The sequence below is a fragment of the Oryx dammah genome, unplaced genomic scaffold (assembly GCF_014754425.2).
Source record: "Oryx dammah isolate SB20612 unplaced genomic scaffold, SCBI_Odam_1.1 HiC_scaffold_21, whole genome shotgun sequence".
Taxonomy (NCBI): domain Eukaryota; kingdom Metazoa; phylum Chordata; class Mammalia; order Artiodactyla; family Bovidae; genus Oryx; species Oryx dammah.
In genome coordinates, this window is record NW_024070205.1 from 5,801,404 (window position 1) to 5,812,223 (window position 10,820).

The 10,820-nt window shown below is 56.8% G+C and overlaps 1 protein-coding gene across 1 annotated transcript in view; it reads right to left on the reverse strand.

Moving 5' to 3' along the window:
* PLXNA2 (plexin A2) overlaps window positions 1-5,427 on the reverse strand; it is a 232,718-nt gene extending 227,291 nt beyond the window's left edge. The window contains exon 1 of the mRNA XM_040263761.1: window positions 5,185-5,427. The gene's annotated coding sequence lies outside the window, so the exon portion shown is untranslated. The remainder of the gene's footprint in view (window positions 1-5,184) is intronic.
* Window positions 5,428-10,820: the final 5,393 nt, after the last annotated feature.

The following is a 10,820-nucleotide window of genomic DNA, read 5'->3' on the forward strand; positions in this document are numbered from 1 at the left end:
CCTTTCCGGCCTGCTGACACCATCAGATCCTAAGAGATGCTCCTTTCTGGCCCGCTGCCATCCCCAAACTTTTAATATCTTCCCCACCCCCATCAGATGGTTACTGTCTGTTCAGATGAGAAAAGCCTCTGGACCCTGATCCATATTGTCCTCTGCTGAAATGAAAGGGGGAATTATAATTCAGAGAAAGGCTCCCACAGAGAGTATGAAGACAAAGATGAAATCAGTGATACAACGCTGACATGCGTTCAGCTCCTGAAAGGTCTCTTTTAAAAAGTCTCCTCGGGAGCAGTCTTACCACCACCTGAGACTGTTTGGAAAATGCACGTTTAGGGGGGCTGGGAGAAGAGGAAGGCCTGTGAAGGCACCTTGGGGTCGGGCCAAAAACTTGCATTGCTGATAAAGAGAGGCTAGAGCCTCTCCGTGGCGGGGCCAGCTGGCGGCCAGGACTGCTTGAGAACGCCCGCCCACCCCTCCGGCCCCCAGACACATCCTGCCAACCCGGCAGGCCCCTCCCGGAGCGGCTTCCCCACCCTGGCCCCCCTCTTAATGCCGCAGGCGCCCTGTCCTGCTCCCCTGCCACCAGACGGGGCCCAGACATCCCACCGGCAACGGGACCGTACCAGTTGTGGTCTCAGAGCAGTGACAGCTGGGAGTTTCTAATATATCTTAACTATATTTTTCCTTCTCCTAAAACAAAGCAAACAACAAAACAAATCAGAAAACACACACACAAAAAAACCCTCTACAAAAGCCACTGTTTACGGCCCAGCTTGGTTTTCAAGCGCCCCCTCTAGTGGAGAGAACCTGCAGCTTCGGTTTCCCAGTTCAGCTCCCTGAGGGCCCGAGAGGACCCGAGGGTCTTTCTGCCCCGTCCTTCCCACCGGCTGTCCCTGAGTTTGCTCTCAGCCCTTCCCGCCCCCCTTTCCCCATCAGGCTCTCTGTCCTCTGTCACCCCGCCTCCCTCAGCCTGTCTGCGACTGCTCCTGCATCTTGACTTGAGTCTCACCACGTGCGTCTGGCACGCCTGTATCTTGGTCTGCATCTCTGGTCGGTCTGCTGGGTTCCCTCCCTGCCTAGTTCAGGGCTCCAGGTCTGGGGAGAGGGAAGTGCTTTGACCAAGCCTTGGAGCAAGTGGTCTGTCTCCGAGGGCCAAGGCAGGGACTCCTCACCCAACTCAGGCGTTCCCCGAGGGGAGGGAACCCAGCCTCAGGCCCATCCCCCACGGGGCTGATGTGCAGGTGTCAAGCAGTCTGTAGCCTGAGCTTGGAGCTCCGGCCTTGGAGGCCCGCGTGAACCCAGTGTGTCCCCTCCATCCACTCTCCCCACCATCCCGCCAGCATCCCCGTGGGCCAGCCTGCTGCCAGGCCAACAGCTGGCAGAGCCCCAGGGAGGGGCCGGCCGGCAGGGGTTGGGAGGAGGATGCTGGTGCCAGCGGAGGGGGGGTAGAGAAAAGGGTCAGTGGGAGCCCGGGCTGAGCTGGGGGCCGAGGGGAGACAGGGCGGATGGCCTGCGGTGAGGAGAGGGGGGCACGGGGAGCACCCCCACCCTGCAGGAGACAGGACCAGGCCAGGGCAGGGACCAACGCTGAACCCACGGTGGGAGCAGGAGCCCCTGCACTGCTGGGGCCTTTTCTCTCCTCTCCCCGCCTCCCCTCTTCCTCTCCCTTTACACGTTCCCAGTAGGGCCTGGGCTCCCCAACAAAGAACTTTCTGGCCTCTATTTCTGCCCTTGAATCCCAGATAGAAGAGTAGAAGTTCCCTATGCCCCAAAGGCCAGGAAACGGAGGCCTGGAGAGGCTGAGGGCTACGCCCAGGGAGTAAGGGGGTGTCCAGCTTTTACCTTCATCCCTCCTGGCCCTTGGGACTGGCTGTTTGACCCCCCTCCCCCCATCCGCAGGAAGAACAGCCTTTCTCTGTCTCCACAGAGCTCACCTTTAGAAACAACCAGACAAGAAGGGAACACCCCCCCCACCCCTCATTTACTCTAATCAGGCATGAAATCTTTGTAACTAAGTTGGGGAAAAAAAAAAACTGTTTCCCATAAGGGAATCGGTTCCGTTCATTATTGTTGGAACTGAGCATCTGCGAAGGGGAGAAAGATGCTCTTAGGATGACCTGATAGCAGACTGGCCCTGGGCGAGGGCAGCAGCGCTGGGGGTGGCTGTGTCCACGAGCTCTAAAACTCCAGCACCTCAAAGCCTGCTCCTGCCAGTTTCCCGGTTGACCATCCTGACTTATTTGTAGTTCACAGACTCTAGTAACACGATGCTCCGGTCTCTTTATGATCAGAACGGGGCGGGGTGGGGGGGGTATGGGCTGCGGGCTTGGCTTGGGGCGTCTCTCTTCCCCTCGGCTGTGATGGACACAGATGATACTGGCCCCCCCACCCCCGTCTGCGTGTGTGGAGACAGCTGTGTGGCAATGCGGGGAGACAGCTGGGGTGGGGGTGGGGCGGGGGAAGGATATCGCTCCTGGAGACAGAGATCGCCTCCCCCTGCACCAAACCCCAGAGCTTGGAGAGGCAGCCGTAGCAGAGGAGGCAGGACAGAGACTAGAAACTCCCCCAACAGTGACAACTCCAGCGCCATAAATATTTCATGGCACCTGAACTGGCGAGTTGAGGCTGCTGCCAGCTGCCGCCGTGTATATTTAACTGTGTCACTGGCCTCCCCTCCTGCTCATGTGTTTCCTTGTAATGTGCCCATGAAATAAAGATGAACAGAATCGCCAGAAGGATCTGGAAGTGGGCAAGGAGCCTGGTAGAGAAGTAGCTGTTCTTCAAGGGGTGTCTCTGGAACCTCACGTTAAGCTCAGACTCCACTACAACCACTGGAGAACTTTTGCATCTGACATGCCTGCAGCTCTGATGGCCTAGAGGCTGGAGGGGGCAAATGTTCCCTGGCGCTTCGGGAACAGGGATGGGTGTTCAGGGCAGATCTGAAGCAGGGCCACCAACCTTGTAATTGCATCGTTTCTTTGGGGGTGATGGGACACCACCATTTACTCATTTAGCCTAGGGCTGCAAGGCCAACCAGTCCCCCTGTCTGGCACCAGGCTGAGTGACCGTGGTCCTTACATCCTGTCAAAGAGAAGGGCCAGGTGAAATCCCCTTGCCAGATTCTCGGTCCTGGGCGGAGGGGCCCTTCCCACTCTCCATCACTTCCCACCTTGACACTCCTCAGCCGCGTCTCCATTGCACAGCGTTGTACATGTCATTTCCATTTAGCTGCTCTGCAAGCCAATCTGCCCCATCCTAATACGATTTGCTGAGGACAGTGAGGGAGCAGAGAGGGCAGCCCGCCCTGCCCTGCCGTTATCAGCGGTGCCCGGAGAGGGCTGGCTGGAGGGCTGAGCGGAACTGCTCTTTCAGGTGACGCTGGCAGCCGGCGAGGCTCTGGGATGAGGAAGGGTGGGTGGAAGCAGAGATGCCAGGTGGAAGAAGGGGAAAAGCAAAACCTCAGCAGGGCATCTTGGCAGATGGCTCTTAGTTTACCCACCTTTCCTCTGGACCCCCTCGCCCCAGGCCAAGGAGGGGAGAGCCTAGGTAATTACTTCAAAAGGTACTAGATGGGGGTGAAGGGAAAGTTAATGAATTCTTCTCTTCTTGCCAGGAGGTCACGGGAGAGATAGCTGCTAGCAACTCCTGGAGCATTCTGGGGTGACTGCACAAAAGTTGTGCATTTCAACTGGGAAGAGCTGAATTCTTCCAGCCAGAGCTATCTCTTCCCCAGGCTCTGTCGCTCTGGGGAAGGCCCCGGAACCCAAAGCCTGCCCAGAGGGAAGAGTGAAGCTTCAAGGTCTGGGAAAGAAGCCCAGCGAGACAGGAGCCTACTATTGTGTGCGGTGGGGGTGGAGGCTGAGCTGAACCTGACTCCCAGCTCCCAGAAGGTCCAGTCCTGCCCAGCCCAGGTACTTGTCCTCATCTGCCGCTCATAACCTTGTCCACTGTGCTCAGGGAGAGAAGGAAGGGGATTGAGTGGGTTCCCAGATCTCTGTAGATTCCTCCAAGCTGCTGGGTCCCCAAGCCACCACCTTGAGCTGGTCCTGTCTTGTGTCCCGTGTCTACCCACTGCTAGGATATGCCACGCTTGCCCTAGGATCTTAGATTCTTACAGGAGACCGATGATATTTCCTCTACCCACTGCATGGGGCTCTCATTTCTAGAAACAGCTGACTCCTTCCAACTCCATCCCTCTGAGCAGGTAGCTCAGGTAAGTCTGAGTAGGTAGCTCTTTACTAGGGCAAGAATCATGCCAAACAGGTGGACATTCGTCAGGGGCCTGGCTTGGTAGTTTCGGGATGGCTCTCTCTCTGACCATCCAGACCATGATTAACGTATGTATAGAGATTACCTGTGGGATGGAAAAATAGGGCTAGAATTTTCTAAGATCTACATCACTTGTGGGGTGGGGCAGGAAGAAGCCTAAGGAGAGAAATATCCTAAAGTGGCTTATAAGGGGCCCCTCAGACCCGAAATAAGCTCATCCTTCAGTCCCCGACCCTCTCCTGCAGCTCAGACCTGGGGCCGGGGTGGGGGGGGGGGTGGCAGTGATGGGCGCTTCACCGCCAGGGCGCCCAGAGCACTTGCCCCATTCCGTGCCTTGGACTCCTTCCCTGAGCCTCGGGAAGCTGCGCCTAGGATTCCTGAGTCCCCTGCTCCGAAAAACCGCCAGTGGCCTCCAGGGTCTCTGGGCTCCAGAGTGAACGCCGCCCTCCCCCCAAACCCCAGTCGAGCGGCGGCCACCGTGGACCCGGCTTTCCTGCGGGTGCGGTGTCCGGGTAGGCCCGCTTGGGGCCGCAGCTCTCGGGACAGACCCGCCACCCCCGCGCTGCCCGGAGCCGCAGCTCGCCGGCAGGTGCGCCGTGGAGGCGCGCGGAGGAGCGCCGCCCGCCAGCAGCCGGGCGGGGAAGCGGGGCGCCGGCGGGGAAGCGGGGAGGGAGGCGGCCGCACCGCGTGAAGCCCGCACACATGCGCGCGCGCGCGGGCGCCGCGCTCCGGCCCGCGAAAGTGGCCGGCCCGGCGCGGGGACTCGCCGGCCGCAGCCGAGCCCGGGCGCTCGGGGCTGGGACCCCGCGGAGGCGGGGCGCCGGGGAAGCCGCCGCGGGGCGAGCGCGCTTCGGGAGGATCGGGCGGCGGGCAGGCGCCGCGGACCTTGAGCGCCCTGCCTCGGGCGCCGCTTACCCAGCTCGGAGATGTCGGTCTGTCCTTCCGTCCCCGGTCCGACCGCTTCGGCCGCCGGCTACCGAGGCCGGCGCGCTGCCTGCTCCTCCGGCTGCCCACGGCTCGCGATCACGCGGGCGACCGCATCCACATGGAGTCCAAATTCATTAAAATCCACGTCAAGCCACCAGCCACTTATCTGTATTCCTGAAGTGGCCCCTCGGTCTCCGGCCCGCGAGCCCCACCGTCCTCCGCCGCCCGGTGGCAGCCCCGCCGGGCGCGGTGGCCGGCTCGCGGGGAGAACCGGGAAGCGCCGAGGGGGCGTGGGGGGGGCCGGCGGCGGTGGTGGTGGCTGGCGGTGGTCTCTCCTTGGGAAGCAGCAGAGCCCCGGCTGTCTTCAGATTTTTTCCAGCGCGACTTTCCGGGCTCCTCTGACATCAGCAATCGCGGCGCTTCCTTCCCTTTTCGCTCCCCGGGTTCGTTCACAGTCCCATTTCCTCCGGGAACCTGGCTCTCCGGATCTATTTCGAGGTTGGCTCCGCTCGCTCCGGCAGCCTCCGGGCTCCCCACGGCTCCCGAGCTCGCGCGGGGTCCCTGTCTGGATCGCGGGGTCCCTGTGTCTGGATCGCCTGCCCTCTCGGCTGAAAAATTCCCAGCAACTGCGTTCGGCCGCGCTCCCGCTCCAGTCTGGCGCGGACGGCGCTGCGCCCGGCGGCTCGGCTCCCGCGGCGGCGGCGGCGGCGGCAGGGCCCTGAGCGCCGGCCCCCCTATATTACCAGGCGGCTCATTATCATAGAGGCCGCGCGCCTTAACCCCCTCCCTGCCGGCCGCGCCCGCCGGGACGGGGGCCGCGCCCGCCGCTGGCACCGCCCTCTGCAGCCAGCCCCCTGCCCCTTCCCCCCCGCCCCCCCGCCACCCCCCTCGCCACCCCCACCCCCGGACCTCCTCCTCCGCCAGCTGTCAACAAAGGACAACCAGCTTGGGCCGGGGGAGGCCGCCCCGCTGTCTGCTCGGCGCCCAACTCCAGCCCGGACCCGCCAGCCACCTTAAGTGGCCAAAGCGGGATTGCGTTGGGGGGGGGGGCGGTGCGGGGGGTGGGCACGCCAATCGTGCTGGGGCCTGGGAATTAGGGTGGGGGCCTCGCCGAGCCCCGCGGGCCGTGGGGAGCTCAGGACTGAAGCGGAGTGGGTGGGTGAGGTCAGTGGGGACGTGGGCACAACCCCCCCACACCCCGCCAGCATCACCTGTCACCGCGCGCATACTGCACAGCCCCTCTTCGTCTTTAATTTGAAGGGTGCTTGTTGGGGGGGGGACCGGCCTTTGGCTGATGAGGTTAAGAAGGGGGCTCTCGGAATTTGTGCAAGCAGATTCCGTCTGCTCGTGAATCTCAGAAAGCCAACAAGCTGTCAAATGATGTTTGAAGTTGTTTTTTTATTATTAATTACCATTTTTATTCTGTGAAGACGAGCCTTGCTCTGAATTGCAAGTTTCGGACTCCGGTTAGAGACCCTGGGCATCTGGCGAGTGAGGGAGGCTGAGACCAGCTGGGAGCTTTCTATGTCCAGACCCAGGAAGCCTCCCTGGCAGGGGAATCAGAGAGGTAGCAGTACAATAACTTGTTTTAATACATCAAGGTGAGAGGCGCCTGGATTCCGGATGGCAGTGCCTTGGTACCTTAACTTGCTTGCTTCCACGTCCTGTAGAATCTCGGTTCCCCCGCAGCCTCTGCACGCGGCTTTGCGAAACAGGCCTGCGAGCTGGACCCCAGCGACTTCGCAGGATCTGCCTAGTCCCTGTTGGCGATCAGAGCACACGCGAGTTTACTCAATACGTCTGAGTATTCCGATAAGCTCCGTCTACTGCCCTCTCGTGGCCACAGGCCTCTGGTATAAAGAAAAGAGAAGGGGGAAAAAAAAATCACAAGAAACCCTAAAAGAAATCACACGTAATTCTTAGGGCAGCAGGGGCCTTAAAGAACAACCAAAAAAAAGAGAGAGAGAGAGAGAGAGAGAGAGAGAGAAATAAATGTAGACTCACCTGTTATGTTGTGCAATCACCCCTTCAATTAAGTAAAGTATTCTGGGGAAAATGTAATATTTACTTCATCCACAGAAATTAGCTCATTTCTCAAAAGTTCTTTTCTCACCGTTAATTAGCTGAAATTTGTCTTCTTGTGGCTTTCACTGGTTATTCTTTGTAATGTCCTGTGCAGCTACAATGAATTTGTTTAAGCTGTCTTTCCTGATCCATACCTGTTCTTTTCTTTGGACTTCTTTAGTATTTATTGTTGGCAGTCCTCCAGGCAATTATCATAAGTTACTCTATATTATTATTTATTTCTCTTTATAAGTTGATCTTGTCTCTCCATCCAGACAGCCTTGCCTACCGTCTTAACTTTGGTTAGACTGAATATAAACCACAATTTATTAAGGAATATGATTTGAAGAAGATGCTAGAAGATTTTGGAAAATGTCTTTATTTGTTTGATACATGGAGCATGGGTCTGGTCAGCTCAACCCAGGATAGGCAGTGGTAGGCTTGGAAATACCTAACTGATAAAGCTTGAAGCTGAAAATTAGGACCTTCTGGTTCTCTAATGAAGTGTGCATGACTTGAGGAGGTTCCATCTCTCTCTCTCTCTTTTTTTTTTTTTTTTTGCTGTTGTTCAGTCGCTCAGTCGTGTCCGACTCTTTTCAACCCCATGGACCGCAGCACGCCAGGCTTCCCTGTCCTTCATCATCTCCCAGATCTTGCTCAAACTCATGTCCACTGAGTTGGTGATGTCATCCGACCATCTCATCCTCTGCTGTCCCCTTCTCCTGCCTTCAATATTTCCCAGCATCAGGGTCTTTTCTAATGAATCGGCTCTTTGCATCAGGTGACCAAAATATTGGAGCTTCAGTTTCAGCATCAGTCCGTTCAATGAATATTCAGGGTTGATTTCCTGTAGGATAGACTGGTTTGATCTCCTTATGCCTCAATTTAATTGTCTTGGGACGATTTTGATTTTGGTAGCAATTTAAATAACTTTCTAATCCTACCTCCTGTGGTCCAGAAACCAACCCTAGAAGGAAGAGTAAGGGAGGTAAAATGAAACAAGCTTCTCCACTCACTGCCTCCTTCACCCCAGTCTCCCCTCTCCCTTTCAAATGAACAGTGAAGAAAGGGAGGGAGAGAGAGAAGCCAGGCAGGAAAACCTGTTGCAGGTAGCGTGACCCGATGCCACCCAGTTTGCACATTGCTACAGAGCACAGACTGAGGTCTGAGTCCTGTGACGTGATGGGGGTGCCTGTGGCCCGCACAACAATGGCAAGGACACTACTCGGTCTACTGGGAGGCACCTGTTAAAGTTCCCTTAACTTCTCTGGGCCTTGATTTGTCCATCTGTAAAATGGGAATTCTTACTTTCAATCTTCAGAGAGTTATGAGAGCTAAAATGGAAACATATAGAAATGTTAGAAGATTTTAATAGTGTTATTAAAATGGAAAGATTTGTTCAGATTTTTAGTCCTGATAGGCTAAAACAAATATAGATCTTATTAGTTAAGCACATTATTACAACAATATATCTTGGGAATAAAAAAAGAACAACTCGGATTCATGCTGTATATTTAGATATAACACCCTCTGAGGCAATGGCAATATATATGAGCCTTTGATCTTCAAAGGTGCTCCAATAATCCTATCTTTTTGATCACTGGGTATCCATTCATTCATTCATTCCACAAATATTACTTATTAAGAGTGACTTTATTAGACTTCTTAAATGGAATGGTACATAGTACATGATTATTTCCTCCACACGTATTTTTCTAAGGGAAATTGTGTAGATAATCATGCTCACAGGTTCCGTGCCCTCAGACCCGTCTACATGTTTCTGGGACCTGAGTTTCCTGGTATCTGTGTGGGCTTTGATGTCCTCTTTCTCATCCTGTTCAGCTGATATGAAACTCATGGCCCCTGGGGACTCATCAAGCCTCTGCCAGACCCTTGCTGTTCCTCCTCATGCCCATCAGGAGCGATGGTCACAGCCCAAGCACAGCTCTGGGCAAGTGGTGGGTGTTTAGTAAATGTCTATCAGATGAACAGAGGGATGGGTGGGCAGATGTTTGCCGTAAGCCCAATCCTCATCTTTGGAAGACTGTAGCTCAACAGGGTTTCCCTGCCCCCAGCCACCCACCTCTACAGGCCACGGTGCTCCTGGATCCTCAGTCCTGCAAAATCACCGGTGCCTGCTGCATTGCCACCCCAGGCCCCAGGCTCTTCTTTGCTGGTCCCCAGATGGGTGGCTTGGGCTGGAGAGGAGGATCAGAGGAGTGGGAGAGAACAGGACAAAGGCACACTACGGAATGGAGCCGAACTTTCCCTGGGAGAAAGAAGGGTTGCTCCTGCAGAGGCAGGTCTGGCTGAGCAGGCCTCCGAAGGCCTTTGCAAGCAAGCCTGAGACTTTAGGGCAGAATAAGCCCAAATGGGCAACCAGCCCACCCCCAGGGGAAGTCCTCTCTGTCACAGTAGCAGCTCCAGCCCCACAAATAGATGTCAGTCCGGTAGCCCCTCGGATCACGGGAGGTATTTCTGGTGCTGGAAGGCAGCCGTACTTTGGCAGGCTTTCAGCATCCAGTCTGCTGTCTTTCAGAGGTTGGGAGGGTGGCAAGCAGTCGGTGCTGAGCATGGGAACGCTGGCTGCGACTGTGCCCGTGCATACATTTAGGGGGCCTTGAGTGGCACGGGGACTGGGTTGGGGGCTGCACGCTTGGAGCTGTGGGCAGGAAGCCAGTGTCAGCTGTGACCATTGGGTGGAGCATGGTCTCCTTAGCAGGCTTGCCTCTAGCTTCCAAAGCTGAGACCGCGGGTGCCACCGCCAGCTCCATCTCCCTCGGCTCTAAGAGGCCTGTCCCCTTTCGTTTGCCCCACCCGTCCTGAACCTCCCCCATTTCATGGCAGGGACATGTCCCCCAGTGGGTGGGCCCTTCCGTCTCCCACCCCCCCACCTCACCTCTGCCAGTGGATGCTGAGGCGGGCGCAGTGCAGAGGCAGCCGCCCCCCCGTCCCACCACCAACATGGACTGGGACAAAGGGTCCGGTCTGATGGGCCAGACTGGAGTGTGTGGGCCAGGCCCCATGAATGAAGAGTGGTGGGCCACTGGCTGGGCGCTGGGGACAGTGATCCAGGATGCAGCCACCGGGCACCTCCTCCAGGATTCTCAGCGCCATTCATAAAGATGTCAGCCGCCTCTCTCCTCCCCTTTCGGCCCTTCACAAAGCCCACGTTCCTGTGTACTTTAGACAGTAGCCAGCCTGTTAAGGCTCCAAATCAAACAAGGCGGGATTTCTCTCCTTTCTCACTCAACCTCCCCCAAGTGGAGCTGGTGTGCCTGTATCCTCAGCTTCTCTCCCTAAGCTCCCTCCCTTTCTCCATCCATCAAGAATGCTGCTCTGGGAGGAGAATATTCTCTGGGAGGCTCAGCCAACTGCAGCCCTAAACCTATGTGAATGGGCCTCTGGATCCATCTAAAGACTCCTGTGCGTCCTGGGTGAGAAGGTTGCAGGGGGCGAGGCGGGAGCGGAGACCGCCAGGCTTCAGACATGGGAGGTGAGGATGGGGCAAAGGGCTCCGCTCCAGCGTGTGACTTTCACTGCTGGTCTGTGCGGGACAC